Consider the following 24,788-nt stretch of genomic DNA (forward strand, 5'->3'; position numbering starts at 1 on the left):
GTAAGCCTGCTTTAGGGAGCTCAAAAAGGCAGTGCAGCCAGGAGGTGAAACTCAAGAGCTAAGCAGGGACGTCCAAGGTGAATGAGTCTGGGGCCAGGAGTACAACTCTGACAGAAGATATGGCCTGGACAAAGACGTAGTTCTGAAGCGGAGTGGTGAGGAAGGAACAGGGTCAGATGTGGAAGATGCCCTGGCAGGGTAAGTGGGGACCCAGACTGTCAAGACTTCCCTGGTGACTCAGATGATAAAGAATTTGCCTGCAGTGTAGAAGACCTGGGTTTGATCCCTGGGTGGGGAAGATCCCTTGGGGGAGGGCATGGCAACCGACTCCAGTATTCTTGCCTGGAGGATCCCACGGACAGAGGAACCTGGCGGGCTACAGTCCACCGGGTGGCAAAGAGTCGGACACGACTGAGCATGCATGCAGACCAGAAGGGGCTTCTAGCCAAGCCAATGGGGCCAGATTTCACCTCTTAGACAATCAGGAACAAATGCGGAAGTAACATGATCGTTGTTGGTCTATTGGGAAGGTCACTGTCAGCTGTGTGCCTAACAGGTTGGCATGGGCTTTTGCAACAGACCAGAGCCAGGCTTAGGGTGACTGAGTGAGGTACAAAATTTACAGGGACACCAAAGAATTCAGCGATCCGGATGAATATTATTTTAATGCAATTTTCTTTTTCAGAAATCAAAATTAAAGCCAAAAAAAATCCACGAGGGAAAACAAAATCCAAACTGTAGGTAAAGACAGAATGTTGCTGTTTGTTTTACCACCCTGCCTTATTTGTAATGGAAAACACCACCCCCACCTCCACAAGCCCCACCCTCCACCATGCTGGGTGGGTTTACAAAGGTGCACAATGATACAGGAACAGATTGGATATATATATATATATAATATATAATATAGCTGTATTTGTTTTGTCATTGTTGTGGAGCTTTTTATTAACTTTTCCTGCTCGGTTCTCAATATGGGAGGATATTTTGATAAGTGGACATGGGGCGCACAGTTTCTTTGTCTGAAGGCGCCTGTAAGAGCTTGGCAGGGCTCTGCCATAGACTGGGTAGTAAATGAGGATAGGCAGCCCGGAAGCAAGAGCAAACGCCCAGAGGGTGAAAGAGGAAGAGGCCGGATTCAAGCAATGTTTCTAGGGCAGAAATGAGAGAATGTACAAACACAGTAGGAATATAAGCCTAAAGGCTCAGCTGGAGTATAATGTATTCTCCCCAGCTACATCATAGACACTTCAGGGGCAAAAATTCCATTCTCCTAGCTTTTTGTATCATATTGTGCCCAACTCAATAAATTCCTATTAACTAATTAAGTGGAAAAGAAGAGCTTAAGTCCAAAGCACACAAACTGCCTCTCGCTGAAGAGCAGGGTGTAGTGATGAATCCCCATTCATGATAACTAAGACCCCCAAAGTCTGATAAGCTTTTTGAGTGACATTCTCCTGTCGTTCTCCCATCTCATTTTGTATCCTTAGGACTAAGGAGGAGAGTAACTGAAATGAGGGCTCTGCTTTGTTATCTCTGCAGCTACGATCAGATTAGAAGAAAGGCTGAAAAAATGGTTGCTTACACCTGGCTGGGACAGTGGGAGAGAATGGATGGGGGGAGGGAGCTTTACAGTTTTGTATCAGATAGTAACCAGATTCCCACTCCAACCTTCCTGCCCATGTGATTTCCACTTGCCCCATATTAGCTTCAGTCCTATGTTATGGAATATATCCTCTTCTCTGTGGAGCAAATCAGAGGCCATTCAGGATCATGGACACGTTATCCAGATAAATCACTAGGCGTGGAAATGGGCTCAAGAGAGACTCAATGATGGAGGAGGTTTTAATAAATAGAAAGCTGTTATGAGACTTTCCTGGTGGTCCAGTGGTTAAGACTCTGTATTTCCACACCTGAGCGAGTGGCTTTGATCCCTGGTGGAAGAATCACATAGGCCCAGAGCAGCCAGAAAAAAAGCTGCTGTCAAATCTAACTTCTGGATGGTTTTGGAAGGCTATCTTGCTATGAGAGGGAGGTACAGAGATATCAACTTGCTGCCCATGTCCCAGCCCAGGCAAAGAGCTATGACTAAACAGGAAACTGGTTACTTAGCTGTTGAACGGATGTATGAGCGTTCAAAGCGCAGGCACCGGGCTACACTCTGAGACATCCTATGAAGTGAAAGCACAGCTGTGTTAACCCTGACAGATGTGTAAAAGACTCGTGTAAGAGGCAGGACCTGCTAGGGTCGCCTGAAGAACTGAATTCTCTGTGAATAACTATGAATTATTTCAAGCCATGGTTTAATGGCCATCTACCGTGCACCCAGTAGCCTCACAAGTATAACTTTAAGCCATGCCAAAGTCCTGCAAAGGAAAGCGCTATTTTTTTCCTACAAAAGGAAGCTCTGAGAGGTCGAGTCCTGAGCTTGAGGTCACAGAGCTGGTCCTAAAGGAACTAGAATTTATTTATTTATTTATTTTTTTTTTTTTTTCTAAAGGAACTAGAATTTAAACCCAGAGCAAAGCCGGGCTTAGAGCAAGGAGAAACTTTTCCTTTTCGACTCTCGGTAACTTACTCTCGGTTAGTGGGAGGTGAATAAGTTTGAGTTCACCAGTGCAGGGTCAGGTCCTGCACTCAACATTTGGATATTTTATTCAGCATAGGATATTTTATATTAATGATGTTTTTACAATATATCAGATTAAAAATATTATTCATCATGATTATTGAGTTTGGGGGGTTCCCCCTCAATTTGGGGTCCCAGGGGCATGTCTCACTGGCCTCACCCTAGCTTTGGCTGCCATCCAGGCTACGGGTGACCTGTGATAACCTGAATACAGCCTACAGACGGCTCTCATTTTAAGCAGATATATCCCTCTTCTCCAGCCTGCCTGATAAGTTTTACATTCAAAGGTATTGCCTACTGGGAAAGAGGTTTTCAGTGCTGTGTGTGTGTGCGTGTGTGTTTTTTACTTACTTGTTTGTTTCGTTTTTTCCCTGTTTATTTTACTTCTTCCCTTTACCTTCTTTCTCTATTCACCATTGACACTGACTGGGATACTTACAACCAAGAAATGTGGCAAAAGGTGATAAATTGGATAACAGGATGTAAAAAACTCTATACAACCCATGAACATATTCAAATGTACTCAAAAGGGAAGCATCTTAGAATAACGGTCTGTCCAAGGCCTCTGCTGCTGCTGCTGCTAAGTCGCTTAGGTCGTTTTCGACTCTGGGCGACCCCATAGACGGCAGCCCACCAGGCTCCCCCGTCCCTGGGATTCTCCAGGCAAGAATACTGGAGTGGGTTGCCATTTCCTTCTCCAATGCATGAAAGTGAAAAGTGAAAGTGAAGTCGCTCAGTCGTGTCCAACTCTTAGCAACCCCATGGACTGCAGCCTACCAGGCTCCTCCATCCATGGGGTTTTCCAGGCAAGAGTACTAGAGTGGGGTGCCATTGCCTTCTCCGTCCGAGGCCTCAGAGTATATTTATTTCTACAAGAAATTAGCTTCCATAAGGATCAGCTCTTCACACATCTGCCTCACAGAATTGTCTCTGAGCCCTATTACCAGACACAAAATTAAATAAATATTATGAGCTGAGGCTGTGGGTTGTACTGGTAACTGGAGAGAGAAAAGTCATCCTTATTCTTTCTAAACTTTTGTTTCTACAATGCGGTACTGTTGTGACATAACATGAATATGAGGAGGATAAAGGCCACGCCAACAACAAACACAGCTGTTTTGAATCCTAGTCTGTATTTTTTTAATTAACTAAATACAGTGCTTGGTTTTTTGTTTTTTTTTTTAATCAACATTAGGAAGCTCATCAATTGCACAGAAGAGAAACTGACATAGAAACTGACACTGTCCAGGTATTCATGCCTAACCAGTTTTGCATTTCAGCCCTGGTTTAAGTTAAAGAAGCACTCATTCAGGACCTGCTGTGTGTTCAGACAGGACCAGGAATTTATATCACAAAGACAAAGGACCAGGTTTCCTGGGAGAGGCTGATGCTCAGGCCAGGGCATCACTACTTGGATCCATGTTTTATGGAAGAGAGGCCAGTCCATTAGTTTAATTAAGAAAAAAAAAAAAGTTTGATCAATGTCCATGTATACTTTCTACAGGACCGGGCAAGAGAAATTTATAGGAGCAGAGGGGGTAGGCCTCTGGCAGGATTACAATAAAATCAAATGTTTGTGTCTTGGAGTTTCCTCTCCTTTTTCAGCACTTTCAACCTCTGAACAAAACAAAACAAAAACAAATAGTAGCAATAAACCATCAGCGGGACTGCTTTTTGTTGCTGGGGTAGAGAATTATACTTCTGGATTGCTTCTCCAGTTCTCCCAACTTGACCCAGCTAATAAACATTTAAAAGGGAGGAAGGGAAAATACCTCTCAGCTCAGAAAATCAATGTTAAGGGTCCAGATTCTAAAATCCACACAGTCTATGCATTAGAGAGGTACTTAGGCCATCACTCAGGAACTCGGTCTCCCCATCCATATTCTAACACAGATTTTTAATTAATCTGGTATTTCAACCTGCATGAGCTTAGGAGGTACATAGCAAAGGAGTGCCCACACACTGTCTGTGGCTGCTTATAATTATCACGACGGGGGCTATTTAATTACCTCCAGGGCAGACAAGACCCTATTCATTCACAGACAGACCTATTCATTCACTCACTTTCATTCACTGATTCAACCAGCCCTGCCTCCTCAGGGCTACTAATGCTCACTCAAGTTCTTGGTAATACCACCCTCCCTGACGTTAAGGGAGGTTTACAGAGCTGCTAATGTTCCTGTAAGACTCCCACTCTCTCTCTCTCCCAGTGAAACCTCCTAAGAGATCAAAGATTCTTAGGAACCGCGTTAGTTTCCTGTAGCAGCAATGAGACAGTACTACCAACCATGTCACTTCAAGCAATAGAAATGTTACTGTCTCACGGCTCTTGCTTCCCTTGTGGCTCACCTGGTAAAGAATCTGCCTGCAATGCAGGAGACCTGGGTTGGGAAGATCCCCTGCAGAAGGGAAAGGCTCCCACTCCAGTATTCTGGGCTGGAGAATTCCATGGACTGTATAGTCCATGGGGTCGCAAAGAGTCGGACACAAGTGAGCGACTTTCACTTTCACTTTCTTTCACGACTCTGCAGGTAGAGATCCCTGTGGCTTCATATCCCCAATTTCTGCCTCCACTTTCACAAGGCCATCTTTGTGTCTGCGTCCTCTTTTCTTATAAGGAAACCGGTCATTCTATATCCAGAATGATTTCATCTCAAGGTTCTTAACTTCTTAACTGACTACATCTGCAAAACCCCTATTTCCAAATAAGGTCACATTCTGAGGATTCAGACAAACATGAATCTGGAGGAGACTACTGGACCCCTACAGAAGGCTATCACTAAATAGCCTTGATAACTGAGTATCCCACCTCTACAGAAAGGCCATCAGCATGAATCCCTGAACCTCAACATCCCTGAAGTCCAAGGATCCCTGGTTCCCTTTTATCCCCACTCCTCCTCTTGCCTTGACTTTCCACACATCAGAAAAGTGTTAGTTGCTTAGTCGTGTCCGACTCTTTGCAACCCCATGGACTGTAGCCCACCAGGCTCCTAGGTCCGTGGAATTCTCCAGGTAAGAATATTGGAGTGGGTAGCCATTCCCTTCTCCAGGGCATTTTCCCAACCCAGGGACTGAACCTGGGTCTCCTGCACTGTAGACAGATTCTTTACCACTGAGCCACCAGGGAAGCCCTCCACACATCAGAGACAGAAATCAAATTATGTTACTCCCCTGTTTATAATTCTCAGTGGCTCCCGCAGTAAGAAGGCAACATCCGAAACTCCTGGCCAGACCCCCAAAGCCCTGTATGGTCTGCCCTCTGCCTTGGTCTGCTCCATCTCCTCGGAGAACCAGGTTCTGTTCTGAGCCCCAGTAGCAGTGCCACCTGTGGTCTTGGCCCCTCTGCCCCACGTTGACAACACCCATGCCCAGCCTGTGCTGTTCTGCTGGCCGTCAGACTCCTCTTTGGGAGCATCTTCTCCTGCAGCTAGGTGGTCCCACTGCCCAGGGCTGGCTGGCCCTCTGATGATGCATCTGCCTGCAAGCTTGGTGGATCATAGCAGCCACCACACTCGCATGTGATGTCACCCGTGTGTCCAGACCTGCTTCCGCAGCTGGAGCTAAGTCCTTTGCCTTCCCTACCGCACACTTGCCGTTCTGTCTCCTCTCTAGATCTGGCTTCCGTTGGTCTGGCTCAAGCAAGGAGGAGACAGGAAGACTATAAAAAGCAGGAGAGGGAGAACCACTTAGTGCAGAAGCAACTGGCTCTTTTGCCAAATATCTGCGAGGCTTCTTCCCGTGATTCATGCAGGTCTCTGCTCAGATATCTCATCAAAGGCCTTCCTCATCACTTTTCCCATCCCCACTCCCTGCTTCTTTATCCTGCCTTTTTAAAGTCTCTACCTGACATTATATTTGTATGTTTATACATTATCATCCAAAGAGACAACTCACTGGAACAGGCCCTGATGCTGGGAAAGTTTGAAGGCAAAAGGAGAAGGGGGCGGCAGAGGATGAGATGGTTGGTTAGATAGTGTCACCGATTCAACGGACATGAATCAGAGCAAACTCCAGGAGATCGTGGAAGACAGAGGAGCCTGGTGTGCTGTAGTCCACGGGGTCGCAAAAAGTCGGACACAACTTAGCAACTGAACAACAACAACATTATTATCTTGGTCCTCCCATGCAGAAGGCAGGACGTTTCTAGTGGTGCCAGGCATTCCGTGACTTGTGGTTGCACATCCCTAGTGCCCAGAGTGGTATCTGACACATAATAACTACTCAGTAAATAGTGGTAAGCTAAATGAGAACAATAGTAAGGCAGAACTGAAATCCATAGGATACACTGTAACTGCTGACCTTTACAACAGATCTCTCAAGCAATCAAGGCAGAAATGTATTTATTTTTTTCTTCTGATTAAATGAGATGTTCTGGAAGCCTTTAACAAAGTTTCTAGAACATAGAAAGCCCAGCAAAATGTTAGCTATTATGATAGAAAATATTCTAGAAAAATGCACATGATTTTGTTAAACCTTCCTTATCAGGCACACCCAGCTTGTTTCCTGAGAGTTTCAGACAGCTAGAACTTTCCTGGAGGGTTAATCCATTGGGGAAATACAGGGGTGTGGTTGGTACCACTTAGAAACTGAAAATATCTGAGCCAAACAGAGGACATTTTAAATATAGGTATTGCTGATGAAATAAACATACAGCCCCTTGACCAAAAAAAGTCACCACTTCAAAAGATAAATGAAGAAAAGGTTTCAGACTGATTCACGTGGAGCCTTTGAAGACATAAAATGTGTGAAAATGTGTGAATTATGCATTTCTCGGGATATATGCTTTTAAGATTAGTAAGGGACAAATCTGCATTAGTATTCAAGGCCACAGAAACCAGTCTGTTTTACAAATTACCATGTAATTAAACAGAAGGCTCACAAGATCTATTTTAAGCACATCCTTCCCTTAGTCTTAGTATTCTGCTCACCATCTAAGTCCCCTCTAGCCAAAACCACAACTTAAAAACTGCAAGCTCATGGCACTGTCAAGGAATATTTTCTGTCCCCTAAAACTGCCAGACGAGCCGTGTTCCCATCATGAATAAGGGTATCAAGAGGTTGACAGGAGGTTAAAAGATGGGAAAAAATATAGTAAGAAGGGTAAAGCTTGAGGGTGAGACAAGACAGGAAACAAACCAAAAAAAGTGTTATTTATATTAATGATAGTTAAAGGGGCAGTTCATCATAAAATAGAAACATCTAATGAACGTCTTTAAACCTTCCAAGTTTTTTTATAGTACAGAGCAGCAGAAAGAGTTAACAGTTCTGAGATGTTACCATTTATAAACTCCCCTGCATCTGAAACTGTCTTAAACTCTATATAAATCATATCTTTACACCTGTGAAAGGTACTCCTTTTACAGGTGAGCAGAATGGGGTTCAGATCAGAAAAGTTAAGTGATTTGCTCCCAAGTAGTGGGGATGCAGAGCTGCAACTGTGTTTGTTCCAAAGTGGGACTCTTTTGGCTGCACTGATAATTCCTCAATGATTCTCAAGCGCTCTTGCGTCACCAAGTTTGCACAGGTTCAATGCCAAACGGAAAAAAACAAAGCCAGTGTAGTCTGTTCTCATAAGGCTAAATTTACTCACTGTTTAAATCCTGAAATCGTTTCATGTTCAAACATACTTCCATAAAATAAAGGATTATTTCAACGTGAAAATTTCCCCCAATCATAAAAAACAAATTTTAACATGAAAAATTAATGAAAAGAATAGCAGAAGTTTTTTAAATAGCCTTACTCTGCAACATAAAAAGTTGATCTTGCATCAAGTGCCAAAATTTCTTTTGAAATTTTACTGACCCATGAAATAAAAGACTGGCACTATTGCACAATAGTCAGTATTTTTCAATTTACCCATCAGGGGTTTATGAGGTCATTTTAGTTGGTCAGTGCCTGCACTCTTTCTTTCTATGTCAATAAAATAGAGTAAAAAATTGAAAACACCAGGAAATAAGGACAGGTAGCACAAAGGTTAATGAATGCTTCATGAAATGCTTGTTTTAATTGTATACATAAATGCATGCTTGTACTGAGTTAGGATGTAAATTTTACTTCTTACTGGGGGTCACAGTCAAAAAAACTTTGAAAGCCTTTGTACTGTTTTTCTTAGAGTAATGCATATTCTTTATTGAACATTTGTAAAACAGAAAAATTGTACAAGAAGGAAGTTTAAAATCATCTATAATTCCATCACTCACAAATGACTAGAATTAATAGCTTTATCTCCTAAGCATGTTTTTATATTACACAAACACTAGCTGGACACACAAACACTAAATATTCCTAAGTCCTCTAACATGGCACCATGATTTAAATAGAAGCCTGATCCTCAGTGGCTCTGTGCCATAAATGAGGGAGAACACACATTTTTTGTTTTTATCTTGGCTGCAACATGTGACTTGTGGGATCTTAAGTTCCCCAACCAGGGATTGAACTAGGGCCCATGGCAGTGAAAGCAGCCAGTCCTGACCACTGGAGCACCAGGGAATTCTGGGGAGAGAGGAAACACTCTTAAACAAGATGAACTGGTGTGATTTTGGATGCTGAGGCTGAGCCATCTATCAGTTTCTGTGATTATATCAATTGATAAGGGGGAATTGATTTCTATCTACCTGCTCACAGAAGGAATGCAATCTTCCACCTTAAGTGAAAGTCACTCAGTCATGTCTGACTCTGCGACCCCATGGACTCTTCAGGCCAGAATACTGGAGTGGGTAGCCGTTCCCTTCTCCAGGGGATCTTCCCAACCCAGGGATCGAACCCAGGTCTCCTGCATTGCAGGAGGATTCTTTACCATCTGAGCCACCAGGGAAGCCCAAGAATACTGGAATGGGTAGCCTATCCCTTCTCCAGTGGATCTTCTGGACCCAGGAATTGAACTGGGGTCTCCCGTATTGCAGGCGGATTCTTTACCAACTGAGCCATCAGGGGTAATCTTCCACCTTAAAAGTCAGCATTTGACTCCACCATGAACATTTTCAACAAGGATTCAATCAAAGCAGATTATATATTTGCTTGGAATTTGGCTTCCAAGTGTTAAATATGGTATATTTTTAGCCTTGGGAGTGATGGGATTTGTGTTAACAGGTCGTGGTGAGAATAATCAGTTCACAGCCAAGCTCCGGGTGCAGCCAGTGTTCACGTGCAATAGAAGATGACTTTGAAACTCTGGCAAACCTGGCTCACATGCTCTTGTGAGAGAAATCGGAGGTTTTAATAGTGAGAGATTGTAAATTGTGGGAAAGCAGTACTGTAGCCAGGATCTCACAGTGCCACAAAGCCTTACGTATTAACGTGAACTATGACCAGAAGAATTTCTCCCCGCGGGAATCAAGACTAGGAGAGTGGTCCGGTATGGCACCTCCAGAGTGGACCCCATGCTTGCATTTGCTACAAAGAAGAGACACCCGGAACCCGGAACAGGGTGCGGAAAACGTCACTGGCAAGTAAAAGTGAACTTCACCATGAATAGGAATTCCAACATTATCAATTAATTTGTTTCCTATCAAACATGGGTGTCCTTACCAAGCAATGAAAATGAGGAATCCAATTTTGAGGCAATGAATGTGGAATGTTTAAATAAAAACTAAGTTGTAAGAAAACACTGTGATACATCAATAAGGAAACTCTAAACACAAATTTATATTCAAATGAGTTTTTTTACTCCAAAGTGTAATTTTCACACTCACAAGGTTACAGGAAGTTTATGATGATCTATGCAGATGTCAGCGAATCAGGGGTGGCAGGCCAATGGCCTATTTGGTAAATAAAGTTTTATTAAAACACAGTCACACTCATCCCTCTCACCTACTGTTTATGGCTACTTTTGAGCTATGACAGCAGCACTGAAGGATTGTGCCAGAGACCTTGTGGCCTGCAAAGCCAAAAAAAAAAGTTATTCGCTGGCCCTTTAAGAAGAAGTTTGCCTAATATCAGAAATTCTGCTGAAGCAACGCAGGTTTTGAATAAGCTGTGGCCAGTTGAGGGCTTGATCCTCCTGAACAATGATCACAACTAGTGATCCTTCTTTTTCTCCAGAGATCATTTATTAAAGGCCATATAAATAGCTGTAAAACATAACAGGAACACCAGTGGGGTTTGGATTGGTGTTAAAACCAATTTCAGAGAAGTGTGACTTTCAGGGTTGCAAGGAACCTACTCAAAACCTCTTCTGTGAAACTGATCCGGATGTTTCAGCCCAGAGTCCAAATAAGGACAAAGACACTCAAGAAGGAACATTGCGACTCTCTGCATGTGAGACTCCGACGATATCTTCCTTCCAGGCTGGAGGATACCAATCTGGAGCCTGCTTTTGAAGGCACGATGGAAACATTCTTCGTTTAACAACTTTCTTTCACTTGTCCTTAATCCCAGAACCACAGGATGGAAACCCACAGAGATACAGTCGGGCACACACTCATCTTGTTCAATGCAGGTAAACCACATAACCCTATAAGTTGAAAGTATTAGTGACCATATTTCACCAGCTCTCTATATCAAACCCATATCCTCACCTTTAGAAAAGAAAGTCGTGCCTGCTAATTGGGGGTCAGGGTGCTCCAGGGGAATATTACCTCCCCCAGGCAAAGCCCTACAAGATGATGGAGAGTATTTCCGCAATCCATCATGGTTCTTCAATCTGTCAGAAGAAAGACCTATATTCAACTTGTATTGCTTGATTCGAAAGCCAAACTCAAAATCTCAATGCCGTTCTGACAATATTTTTATTAAATAAAATCCTCCCATGTTGTTGGGGGCTTTTAAATCAATCTGCCACAAAAAGCTTCTGAACAAGTTAATAACACAGACGCTGACTCACACTCTCCAGCAGGCTCTCCTCCATGAAGAATCAATGGACTTTGTTCAATCTATCAAAACAGTTAGCAGTTGAGCAGTAAAACAATTAAAACGCAGCTCTTCTTTGTATTCTTTCTCACTTGAAAAAAAAAGGCAAGGATGCTGAAGTCTTGGGAGCAACAGAATTAAGACAGAGCTGCCGAGTTCAAATCAGAGCTTCATTCCTTAGAGCAGAGCTCACATTTACTAAGTGCTCAGGACACAGCAGGCATTGAGGCGCGTCTACACGACCACTCTTTCTCAGTCCACTTTTTAATTTATATTTATTTATTTGTGTTTATTATGGAAGCAGAGTTGATTTACAGTGTTCAGGTGTTAATTACAGGTGCACAGAAAAGTGATTCCATTATATATACACACATATATATATATGTATATGTATATTTACACATATTCTTTTATAGATATATATTCTTTTTCAGATTTTTTCCATTATAGGTTATTACAAGATAATGAATACAGTTCCTTGTCTCAGCCCACCGTTTTGAAATTTCTTTTTAATTTTTAAAAAATTTTATTGAAGTATAGTCGATTTACAATGCGGTGTTAGTTTCAAGTGTACAGCGAAGTGAATCAGTTATACATGTATCAACTCTTGGTAAGATTATTTTCCCACATAAGTCATTAAAGAGTACCAAGTCAAGTTCCCTGTGCCCACTTTTAAAGATGAGCACACTGAAGCTCAGAGGTTGAAGTGACTTGTCCAAGGTCAAGCACCTAGTAAGAAGTGGCAGAATTGGGATTTAAACTCAGTCTATATCTGAAGCCTTATTTTTTGTTTTGTTTGTTTGTTTTGGCCTCACCACATGGAGTGCAGGCTCTTAGTTCCCCGACCAGGGATAGAACCCTCACTCTCTCTACTGGAAGTGTGGACGCTTAACCATTGGACCTCCAGAGAAATCCCCTTATTTTGTTTTCTCCTCCCAACTCTATGTAATGGTAGCTGGACAATGTCAAAGGTCTGTGAGCTCCTCCCTTCCCAGGACAGGCCAGGGGACATGCCATTTTGTTTTTTTCTCTGCCTTTCGAAGCATTATCGGTACAGCCTTTCTTCAGATGATTTTCTTTAAGCCTTCTTCATTACATTCACAAGTGAGTCATACTTCCTGCAAGTTACACCAGCTCACCTTTCTGGGTTCCAAGCGTTCACAGATATTAAGCTCATCTCTTATCCTGTGAATCTTAACTACAATTTGAGGTCATTTCCTGTTGGCCTCGTGTATCATCGATATGTGGAATTCACCACTCGATATTATCTCTGAAAGGTCTCTAATTGCCTTGCCCTACTAGACTATGATTCCCATCAAGGAAAAATCTGCTGGCTCACTCACCTCTGTATTTCCAGACCTTGATAAATACTGACTAGATCAATGGACAGTGTAACTTTGCCACATTTCAAGGCAGTAGAGAAACTAAGGCACAGGAAGATTAAGATAGCTTCTCTAAGGTCACAAAAAGACTGGGACTTCACTTAAGGCGATTTAAGAACTGCCATAACCTGGATAAGGTGTCATCTGTTAGAGCAAGCTGGTTTTCCCCCTAATATCACACTACACAAAGAGGTTAGGAATAACATAAACGGATTTTGAAAGCTACCATCCTCTTTTCCCAAGTCTTTGGCACCAAGATAAAAAGGCTTTCGATCCTACATACAGGCTGTATGTGTGACTGTATCCAACACAGGGGGAAAACTAACAGTTCTTTTGCCACCTGCCAAGTCTTCACAGTGCCATAAAGAAGAAAGCCCACGCTCAACCTGCCTGGAAGGGGAGAAGCCAAGGAGGGGTGTGCAGAGGTCTCCCAAAGTGCCGTCTTCCCCTTTGTATCCAGAAAGACCTTAAAAGAGCCCCAGCCAAAGAGACTGGAGCTGAGTATGTTCTAGTTAACATCATGGATAATGCATTATTCATGGATGATAAAATTCTCATCATTGGGATAAGAATGGGCACCCACATGAGGCAGTTCTGATCTTCCTTCGACTACATACAGACTATGTAAGTGAAGGATTACTGATTTTTTTCTCACAGGCACGTGTGATCCTAGTTCCCCCACCAGGGATTGAACCCATACCCCCTGCATTGGAAGCAGAGTCTTAACCACTGGACTAACAGGGAACCCCCGAGGACTACTGATTTGATTAGAAGAAATATTGGAAAATATGTCTGAATATTAAGGCACTAAGTGCTTCTCTGGGGAGAAAATATATTAAATGTCAGGAAATGCAATGGGAATAAAAACACAAGTAGAAAATTGAACGGATTCATGTCGTGGGTCTCCAGGAATTTAGAAATCTGGCTACACATTGAGATTTTTTTTTGCTCCATTGCTTCTGGCTGCATTCAGAGGCATGCTGACAGGCCGTGACTTAATAATTCCTGAGAATCTTCCTTTGAAGGTTTTCAAATCGCATTTAAAACAAAGCATGCCATTAAAAAAGACTCACTGATCACTGATCAATAAAATATATTCCTTTCCACAGAGAGCCTTTTTATAGCTCCAATGTGAAAAGCATTGCTTTCCTGCTACCCCCTTGGGGATCAAAGGCAGACTGATGTCAAGCGCTCAGAGCACAAAGGGAAAAAAGGTCTCCGATAACTTTGTGCTTTATGTACAGCCAGAGGTGGATCATTCTGGTATAAAAGGATTTTTTTTTTTTTTAATGAATCCATTGACTCTCTAATGCAGGAAAAAAGAGGGTCTTCCCTTTCTCAGAATTCTCCTGATCCCATATTTAATGTCAAAACTAGAAAGTATTCCAAATAAGGATGAAAGACTGACTTCACTCTTAGCTCTAAAACACGTACTGAATCCACAAAACTTGAGACAAGGACGCAGAGAAAGCTCCACGAGTCTGGCACGGCAACTTGAGATGATGTTTGCTGGATATAAATCTGTCTTTCCTAGGAAATACACCCTATCTACGCTCTAAGAATTAGGAAACTTCTAGAATCTGTGCCAGTGAAGCAGAGCTGACTGACCAAGTTGGAGAAGCGTCTACTTCTCCACCACACGTAGCTATCTTCTCCCTCACCCTTTGCACCTGCTGCCTGTCTTTTCCCACCTCCTGTTGCCATCTTTCTTTTTAAAAAATATTATTTATTTTTATTTGTCTATTTGGCTACACCAGATCTTAGTTGTGACATGTGGAATCTTTAGCTGTGCACACAAACTCTCAGTTACGGCACAGGACTTCCCCGACCAGGGATCGAACCCAGGCGCCGTGCACTGGGAGCATGGAGGCTAAGCCACACGGGAAGACCCTGACAACTTTCTTGTTTCCACCTTTTTCCTCTCCTTTTCTCCTTCTTCTTCAAAGCAAGGTTTTACTCGTGGTTACAAGCCACAGTAAAGTCTCTGCTTAAATTCACTGACATCAATCTAGTGTTAATCTGGGCAAAGAGGTGCTGTCCTCTGCTCCTTACTGATCAGCTGGCATAAAAAGAACGGGTTACTCAGTAATGCCAAGCTAGAGCCAAGTAGCATGAAGTTCCCACAGGCTGATAGACCTCCGAACACAACCCAGGGCATCAGTCATGCCTGTTTTCTCTGGTCAAAGGCATTCATTTTCATCATGCTTATATTAAGTAGAGTCCCCAAAATGACTGCCATCCCCAGTTGCTAATGTCTTTCATTTTTGCTTCCTCCTCCTCCAGCAAGACTTTTTCACAGAACATGCAGAAATCTGCCTACCTAGCCAAAGAATGAAAAATGTGATGCTCTAGTGATAGGAACTTTTTTTCATGAAACACTGAAATCCCATTTCCCTGCATTGTAATTTCTAGGTCATTACTTACTAGGCAAAGTTAGAATATTCCATTTAAATGTAAAATTGTCTTCTCCTAGGAACAGCAGAGCAGCGCTGCCATAAACAAACCAATTGAACAAGTTAGAAATTTAGTCTCTAATAAAAATAGGTATGGGCTTCCCTTGGTGGCTCAGACAGTAAAGAATCCGCCTGCAATGTTGGAGACCTGGGTTCGATCCCTGGGTTGGGAAGATCCCTGGAGAAGGGAATGGCTACCCACTCCAGTATTCTTGGAGAATTCCATGGACAGAGGAGCCTGACAGGCTACAGTCCATGAGGGTGCAAAATAGGTATGGGGGGCTTTACAACTCAGCTCAGCTCAGTAGCTCAGTCGTGTCCGACTCCTTGTGACCCCATGAATTGCAGCACGCCAGGCCTCCCTGTCCATCACCACCTCCCGGAATTCACTCAGATTCACGTCCATCGAGTCAGTGATGCCATCCAGCCATCTCATCCTCTGGCGTCCCCTTCTCCTCCTACCCCCAATCCCTCCCAGCATCAGAGTCTTTTCCAATGAGTCAACTCTTCACATGAGGTGGCCAAAGTACTGGAGTTTCAGCTTTAGCATCATTCCTTCCAAAGAAATCCCAGGGCTGATCTCCTTCAGAATGGACTGGTTGGATCTCCTTGCAGATCTTAATCTACTACCCAATCATCTCCTGATAATGAGGTTATGTGCTTGGTAGCCTTAAGATTCAAATCATCTCTTGGTGAGATTTATCATACCACTTCCCAAGGGAAGAATACCCTAATATGTTGCCTCTTTCCATTGACTAAGCTGTTGGAACCTCCATGTCTACAGGAAACCAGAGAGAACTTTTCACAATACTGAGTACAAAAGTATCCTCTTAGCAGGACAGTTGATGAGAAGTTATTTTTAAAGTGTACAAATGGGTTTCCCTAGTGGTTCAGTGGTTAAGAATCCACCCTGCAATGCAGGGGACACAGGTTCAATCCCTGGTCCAAGAAGATCTCACATGCTGCAGAACAACTAAGCCTGTGACCACAACTGCTAAGCCAGAGCTTAAGAGCCAGTGAGCTGAAACTCCTGAGCCCGTGTGCCACAGCTACTGAAGCCTGAGTGCCCTAGAGCTCGCGCTCTGCAACAAGAGACGCCACCTCCGTGAGAAGCCTGCGCACCCCAACTGGAGAGTAGCCCCCACTCACCGCAACTAGAGGAAGCTCATGCAGCAATGAAGACCCAGCACAGCCATAAATAATTAAAATTTTAAAAGAGTGTGGTGCAGCAAAAACTGAACTTTTCACATATTCATGCTCATGTTAGTCGCTCAGTCCTGTCTGACTCTCTGCGACCCCCTGGACTGTAGCCCACAAGGCTCCTCTGTCCATGGAATCCTCCAGGCAAGAATGCTGGAGTGGGTAGCCATGCCTTTCTCCAGGGGATATTCCTGGTTCAGGGATCAAACCCAGGTCTCCTGCATTGCGGGCAGATTCTTCACTAGCTAAGCCATTTTCAAATATGGTAGGACCCCATCCAGGTATATCAGCATCTCGGTACCAAGAGGTAGGGGGCTGAAGAATCTAGGCAGAAATATACTGTTATCTCGCCCAGCTCCCCATGACTATTTTGTTTTCCCTAGGTTTAAGTTATCTATAGCTGCAACCATAGGTTCTTAATCTGACAGTGACTGAAATTATACAAAATTTCACTGTAAATAAAATAGCATTCATATGAACAATGAAAAGGGGTGCACACTTACACACAGAAAGGGGCAAAGCATTATTTGGAAAGTTAAATGAGTTTTTTAGAGTTAGTACCTGTGTTCCTAAGAGTCCAGTCACTGTCATGCTATTTCACATAAACATACATGACACTGATATTGGCGTGCCTTCAATTCTGCAATCATTCTTCAACACGCAACTGAGAGCAAAGAATAGCAGTATTTTTTACACATGAGTATAAAAAACATTCAGGCTTGTTTTTCAAGGCAAGAGTCATTTTTAAAAGTCAGTGTTTTCCTTCTAGAAGACGTGACTATTGCGTATTTATCCTATCTAAGTTGGGACTTTATCATTTTCAACCAAAATTCCTGGCAAATCAGTCAGAAGAAAGAAGAGGACAACATGATCTTCAAAAAATGTTATAAATCTTCAAAGAGAATAAAGTTTGAATGAGTTTCTGGGTTCGAAAAGATGTAACATTTTAGATTTCATTTATTAAGGGCCTTGTAAGGCCATTACATAACCATGTTCATAGAACTGTAATAGCCAACATTTCATTAGCTCTGATTTTTCAAGAGAGCCAAGGCAATAAAAAGAAGAGATATTAAAAGTTAGCTACATAGTACATTGGGGGACCATAATTAGTTTGATTTGGTCAAAGGATAGGACAGGGGCAAAAGATGAGGCTGGGAGAAGTCTGCCCTGGAGGACTTTAAATGTCAGGCAAAAAGGCTTAAACTCACTGTAAAAGAGGGTGTGTTGACCGTAGGGATTTGGAGAAGAATGAGACATGAGTCTTAGTATTAAGAAACTTCATATTTAATGGAAGTGACACCCAGAAAGGTTCCCGAGCTAAAGAAAAGCAAGAGATGGAAATCCCCCTGGTGGTCCAGTGGTTAAGACTCCACGCCTCCAATACAAGGCCTGTAGGTGCACTCCCTGGTCAGGGAATTAAGATTCCCAGGTTCCCAGCAGCCAAAAGAAACAGAAAGGCAGGAGAGAAATGAATTATGGCTGAGGAGACAGGAAACCTTCTCTGAGAATGTGGCATCCCATCTGACCCCTGAGGGGCAGGCAAAATTTTGATACCAGTGGATGGCAACAAAAGAGCATAGTAGATGGGGAGGCCAGGCAAAGACTGGGAGTCAGAAACACAGAGAGGAGAACTAGAAAACGATGAGAATTTCAATTTGGCTGCACATGAAGATGCACGGGGAGCACCCTACAGAAAGAGGTTCCCCTGCGGTTCTTTATGGCACAGCATTCCTCGTGACCTTGTCATTATTCCTGGCCATTTGTGTTTCTTTTCTGTGGTTTTCTGCCTGTTTCAACTCCAGACCAGGGAGTGATAAACTTAAAGAGCAAGATAGCAAATATTTTAGCATGCAGACACTGTCATACTCTGCCACTGTAGTAAGAAAGTGGCTATAGACAGTGTGCTAGGGAAACAATGAGACTGTGTTCCCATAAAACCTTATTGATTAAAAAAAACTGAGTGTAGTTTGCAGACCTCTGCCCCAACTTGCACGGCAACTGACAAGGGCTGGGGCAGTCTACATACACAGCCTGGTGTGACAGCCAAGAAATGTCTGAATGCAGAAGACAACCAATAGGGCTGCAAAGTTGAGTTGAGAGTCCATCCTACAAGGATATGTGCTAGGGAGTTGGATTTATTATTCAAAGTAGTGGGACAACCTTCAAGGTGGTCTGGGTTTGTTTATTTGGCTGCGCCAGGTCTTAGTTGTAGCATGTGGGATCTAGTTCCCTGAACAGGGATTGAATCCAGGCCCCCTGCATTGAGAGCTTGGAGTCTGAGCCACTGGATCAACAGGGAAGTCCCTGGGGGTCTCTTTTATAAGCATGCTAATCCCATTCATGACGCAAATCTACCCTCACGACCTAATCACCTCTCATAAACCCCATTTCTAAATACCATCACATTACGGATTAGGTTTCAACATACGAATTTGGGAGGGACATAATCATTCAGTCTATGACACTAGGCATAACATCAACTTATTCCTGAGATCAAGTTGTCTCCTTGTATTAGAGTTTCAGTTTCTGGAATACAAGGTCTGATGAGCTACTTGAGTGCCCCTAGTGTTGGGGCATCTTACCAATCTCCTCTTCCCTCACTCCTGCTTTGTAACTGACATCCTGTCCCTGAGCCCCACTCTGACTTGGAGCACATTCCCACATGTTTCTCTGATGCTGCCAGGTCAGCTGCCTGCATCTCCCATCTGTCTGCCTTCCAAAGGCCCTTCTTCACCTTCTACATGGCCATCCCTGTTGACACCCATCTACCTGAACCACACTGGTGGTCCAGTATAGAGCCTGCTGTGTTTTCCAGGTGTAACTCCCTGTAATCACAAGGAGAGAACACTTTCATCTCCTTCAAGGTTCTAGGTACCACCTACTCAACTTTGTCAGTCAACTTTCGCATAATGCTATAGGATGAGATAGGGTATGGTTCTCATCACCATGGACACAGTTTGGTCTTAGCATAGCTATTCTGCACTAATATGCAGGCTCCAAGAAAGGGAAGCCTCCCTCCTCTACTCTTGGTGCCCTGATTCTGCCAACTGCTACACTATAGTCGCTCCAGACCCTATATAAGAGAGTAATAATAGGTTGGTGTGATGTTGCTTTAATGAACACACACACACTCTTATTTACTACTAGCAAAAGCTTCATCATCTCAACCAGATAAAGATCTGTTTAAGCCTCACACTAATATTTACAAATTTATAGAGATACTAATCGGATACTCAGTTCTCTAGCTCTTGGCCTTTTGCTTGTTTAGAACAATTCTTGCTAATAAAATATCAGAAGCCCTAAGAGGCACATTCCACTTGCAAATTTTACTACTTCTTTCCTTTAGGTAATGACTTTTCAAAGAGACACTAAACAAATAGAATATTTAAAAACTGAATTTTTCCAAATGTAAACTCTTCTACATTGCTCATAGGAACATAAATATTACAATTACTTTGGGGAAACATGTGCATAACTCTACACTCCTAAGCATATTCCCCAGAAAGACTCTCACACGTGGGAAGAAAAACACATGCTCAAGTATGTTACCAGCCACAGTGTTCAGAAAAGCAAAACTCTGGAAACAACCCACTGTGCATGGATAGAAGAATGAATTAAATACATCACGGCAGATTCATATGAAGGATATTATACAGCCATAAGGAGAAGGCAATGGCACCCCACTCCAGTCCTCTTGCCTGGAAAATCCCATGGATGGAGGAGCCTGGTAGGCTGCAGTCCAGGGGGTCGCTAAGAGTTGGACACGACTCAGTGACTTCACTTTCACTTTTCATGCATTGGAGAAGGAAATGGCAACCCACTCCAGTGTTCTTGCCTGGAGAATCCCAGGGATGGCAGAGCCTGGTGGGCTGCCGTCTATGGGGTCGCACAGAGTCGGACACGACTGAAGCGACTTAGCAGCAGCAGCAGCAGCAGCAGACAGCCATAAGGGCTTAGCTTCCCAGGTGACTCAGTGGTAAAGAATCCACCTGCCAGTGCAGGTGACACGGGTTTGATCCTTGGGTCAGGAAGATCCCTGGGAGATGGAAATGGCAAACCACTCCAGTATTCTTGCCTCGAGAATCCCATGCGCAGAGGAGCCTGGCAGGCTATGGTCCATGGGGTCGCAGAGTCAGACACAATTTAGCGAGTAAACAGCAGCAGCAGCAGCAGCAGCATACAGCCATAAAAATGAACGAATCAGGGCCATGTGTTTCAATTTCAGGATCAAAATGTTGAGTAAAATAGATTGAGTTCTGCAATATAAGGGGGAACATAGTCTTTTCAAAAATGATGCTGAGTCTATGGCCATACCACCCTGAATACACCCAATCTCATCTGATCTTGGAAGTGAAGCAGGATCAGGCCTGGGAAGTACTTGGATGGGAGACCACCTGGGAATACTGGTGCTGTAGGCTTTTAAAAAATGATGCTGGGACAAAATGGGTATCCATATGCAAAAGAATGAATTTAGATCACTACTCTATATCACATTCAAAAATCTGGCTCAGACGGTAAAGAATCTGCCTGCAATGCAGGAGACCCAGGTTTGACCCATGAGTCGGGAAGGGAATGACTACCCTCTCCAGTATTCTTGCCTGGGGAATTCCATGGACAGAGGAGCCTGGTGGGCTACGTCCATGGAATCGCAAAGAGTCGGACATGACTGAGTGACTAACACTTTCACTTCACTTCATATTCGAAATCCACTCAAAATGGACCAAAGACCTGAATGTAAGAGCTTAAATGATAAAACTCTTAGAAGAAAACATAAGTATAAATCTTTGTGACGTTGGATTAGGGAATGATTTCTTAAATATTACACCAAAAGCACAAGAAATCAAAGAGAAAGTAGATACCTTGAACTTAATAAAAATTTAAAACTGTTGCACTTCAAAGGACATTATCAAGAAAGTGAAAAAGCAACCCAAAGAATGTGAGAATATTTTTGCAAATCATGTTACCTGATAAGGGTCTAACATCCAGAATACAGAAAGAACTCTTAGAACCCAACAATAAAAGGACAATGTAACCTGAATAGAAATTTCTTCAAAGATTCGCAAATAGCCAATAGGTCCAAGAAAAGATGTCCAGTATTACTCGTCATTCAGTTCAGTTCAGTCGCTCAGTCGTGTCCGACTCTTTGTGACCCCATGAATCGCAGCACGCCAGGCCTCCCTGTCCATCACCACCTCCTGGAGTTCACTCAAACTCATGTCCATTGAGTTGGTGATGCCATCCAGCCATCTCATCCTCTGTCGTCCCCTTCGCCTCCTGCCCCCAATCCCTCCCAGTATCAGAGTCTTTTCCAATGAGTCAACTCTTTGCACGAGGTGGCCAAAGTGTTGGAGTTTCAGTTTCAGCATCAGTCCTTCCAATGAGCACCCAGGACTGATTTCCTTCAGAATGGACTGGTTGGATCTCCTTTCAGTCCAAGGGACTCTCAAAAGTCTTCTCCAACACCACAGTTCAAAAGCATCAATTCTTCGGCGCTCAGCTTTCTTCATAGTCCAACTCTCACATCCATACATGACCACTGGAAAAACCATAGCCTTGACTAGATGGATTACTTGTCATTGCTGCTGCTGCTGCTGCTGAGTCACTTCAGTCGTGTCCGACTCTGTGCCACCCCAAAGATGGCAGCCCACCAGGCTCCTCCGTCCCTGGGATTCTATAGGCAAGAACACTGCAGTGGGTTGCCATTTCCTTCTCCAATGCATGAAAGTGAAAGTGAAGTCGCTCAGTCGTGTCTGACTCCTAGCGACCCCCATGGACTGCAGCCTACCAGGCTCCTCCATCCATGGGATTTTCCAGGCAAGAGTACTGGAGTGGGGTGCCATTGCCTTCTCCATACTCGTCATTAAGGAAATGCAAATCAAAACCATGCTGAGCTCTGACTGCACACACACTAAGGATGACTAGAATAAAAAAGACAGAAAGTAGGACCTTTCCTAGTGGTCCAGTGGTTAAGAATTCGCCTTGCAATGCAGGGGACATGGGTTCCATTGCCGTTTGAGGAAATAAGATCCCACTTCCATGGAGCAGCTAAGCCTCTATGGTGCAACTACTGAGCCGGAGCACCACAACTAAAGTTCACAAGCCCCAACCAAAGAGCCCACATGCAGCAAGCAAGACCCCACACAGCCAAATACATAAATATTTTTAAAAATTATTTTTTAAAAAAGAAAGTAACAAGTGTTGGCTAGGATTCAGAGAATCTAGAACACTCATACACCACTGGTGGGAATGTGAGTTCAGTTCAGTTCAGTCGCTCAGTCATGTCCGACTCTTTGGGACCCCATGAATCGCAGCACTCCAGGCCTCCCTGTCCATCACCAACTCCCGGAGTTCACTCAGACTCACGTCCATCGAGTCAGTGATGCCATCCAGCCATCTCATCCTCTGTCATCCCCTTCTCCTCCTGCCCCCAATCCCTCCCAGCATCAGAGTCTTTTCCAATGAGTCAACTCTTCACATGAGGTGGCCAAAGTACTGGAATTTCAGCTTTAGCATCAGTCCTTCCAATGAACACCCAGGACTGATCTCCTTTAGGATGGACTGGTTGGATCTCCTTGCAGTCCAAGGGACTCTCAAGAGTCTTCTCCAACACCACAGTTCAAAAGCATCAATTCTTCGGCGCTCAGCTTTCTTCACAGTCCAACTGTAACATCCATACATGACCACTGGAAAAACCATAGCTTTGACTAGACAGACCTTTGTTGGCAAAGTAATGTCTCTGCTTTTGAATATGTTATCTAGGTTGGACATAACTTTCCTTTCAAGGAGTAAGCGTCTTTTAATTTCATGGCTGCAGTCACCATCTGCAGTGATTTTGGAGCCCAGAAAAATAAAGTCTGACACTGTTTCCAACAGTGCATCAACTGTGGAAAAGACTCTGGCAGTTCCTCAGTAAGTTAAACAGACTTTCCATAAGACCCAGCAATTCCACCTCGAGGTATATCTATCCAGCAGAACTGAAACCGTGGAAACAATCCAAAGGTCCGTCAACTGATAACTGTAAAGACAAAATGTGATATATCCCTACAATAAAGTAATATTCAGCTATAAAAAAGAATGAAGTGCTGACTCACACAACATGAAGGAATCATGAAAACGCCATGCTAAGGCAAAGATGCTGACACAGAGAGCCATGTATTGCATGATTCTATCTGTATGAAATGTCTGAAACATGCAAATCTGTAAAGATAGAAAGTAGATCAGTGGTTGCCAAGGGCTGGGGAGGTGATTACCAGTGGGTACAGGGTTGCTTTTTGAGTGGTAGAAATGTTCTGGAATAAGAGTGGTGATGGCTACACAATTTTGTGAATACACTAAAACTGCTGATCTGTACACTTACTGTAAGAGTGAAGTCTATGTTATATGAATTATATTTCAAGGCAAAAAGTTAATAGAGAAAAACCCCAGCAAGCTGTTAAAGACTACCTCCTCTGGGATGCCACGTGTACGGAGAGCCTGGGATCAGTTGGGGGCACACAGAGGGCTAAATGAACTTGCTATCATTCTACTTATTAAACTGGGCAATGAGTAGATGGCTGTATTGCTTCATAACTATTCAATAAGAAACAAAACATTTAAAAGAGCAATTAATATACCCTTTTCCTGTTTTTCAGACCACAATCAACACAAAAATTGGATCTGAATTTATTTTATTTTTTAACTGGTGGATAATTGCTTTAGAATATTGTATTGGCTTCTGCCATACAACAACATGAATCAGCCATAGGTATACACACGTCCCCTCTCTCTTGAACCTCCTTCCCCACTCCCAGTCCATCCCATCCCTCTAGGTTGTCACAGAACACCAGATTTGAGCTCCCTGCGTCATACAACAAATTCCCACTGGTTATCCATTTTACGTATGGTAAAGTATATGTTTAAATGCTACTCTCCCAATTCATCCCACCATCAGCAGATGAATGGATAAAGAAGTGGTACATACATCCACTGGAATATTACTCAGCCATAAAAAGGAACACATTTGAATCAGTTCTAACGAGGTGGATGACTCCAGAGCCTATTATACAGAGTGAAGTAAGAAACAGAAAAGCAAATATCCTATTAAAACACATATATATGGAACCTAGAAGGGTCATACTGATGAGCCTGTTTGCAGGGCAGCAATGAAGATGCTTCCCCAGTGGCTCAGATGGTAAAGAATCGCCTGCAGTGTGGAAGACCTGGGTTCTATCACTGGGTTGGGAAGATCCGCTGGAGGAGGTGCATGGCAACCCCCTCCAGTATTCTTGCCTGGAGAATCCC

At 43.3% G+C, this 24,788-nt stretch overlaps 1 long non-coding RNA gene and 1 other non-coding gene across 2 annotated transcripts; both read left to right on the forward strand.

Annotated features, from left to right (window-relative positions):
* The first annotated feature begins 129 nt into the window (after nucleotides 1-129).
* On the forward strand, nucleotides 130-13,740 carry LOC109573796 (uncharacterized). The gene is made up of 2 exons (XR_002182979.2): nucleotides 130-198; nucleotides 13,513-13,740. It is a non-coding gene; the product is annotated as an uncharacterized lncRNA (long non-coding RNA).
* Nucleotides 13,741-20,808: 7,068 nt separating this feature from the next.
* LOC139177794 (5S ribosomal RNA) lies at nucleotides 20,809-20,926 on the forward strand. The gene has a single exon (XR_011562263.1). It is a non-coding gene; the product is annotated as a 5S ribosomal RNA (ribosomal RNA).
* Nucleotides 20,927-24,788: the final 3,862 nt, after the last annotated feature.

This window comes from Bos indicus, chromosome 19 (genome assembly GCF_029378745.1).
Source record: "Bos indicus isolate NIAB-ARS_2022 breed Sahiwal x Tharparkar chromosome 19, NIAB-ARS_B.indTharparkar_mat_pri_1.0, whole genome shotgun sequence".
In the NCBI taxonomy this organism is placed as follows: Eukaryota; Metazoa; Chordata; class Mammalia; order Artiodactyla; family Bovidae; genus Bos; species Bos indicus.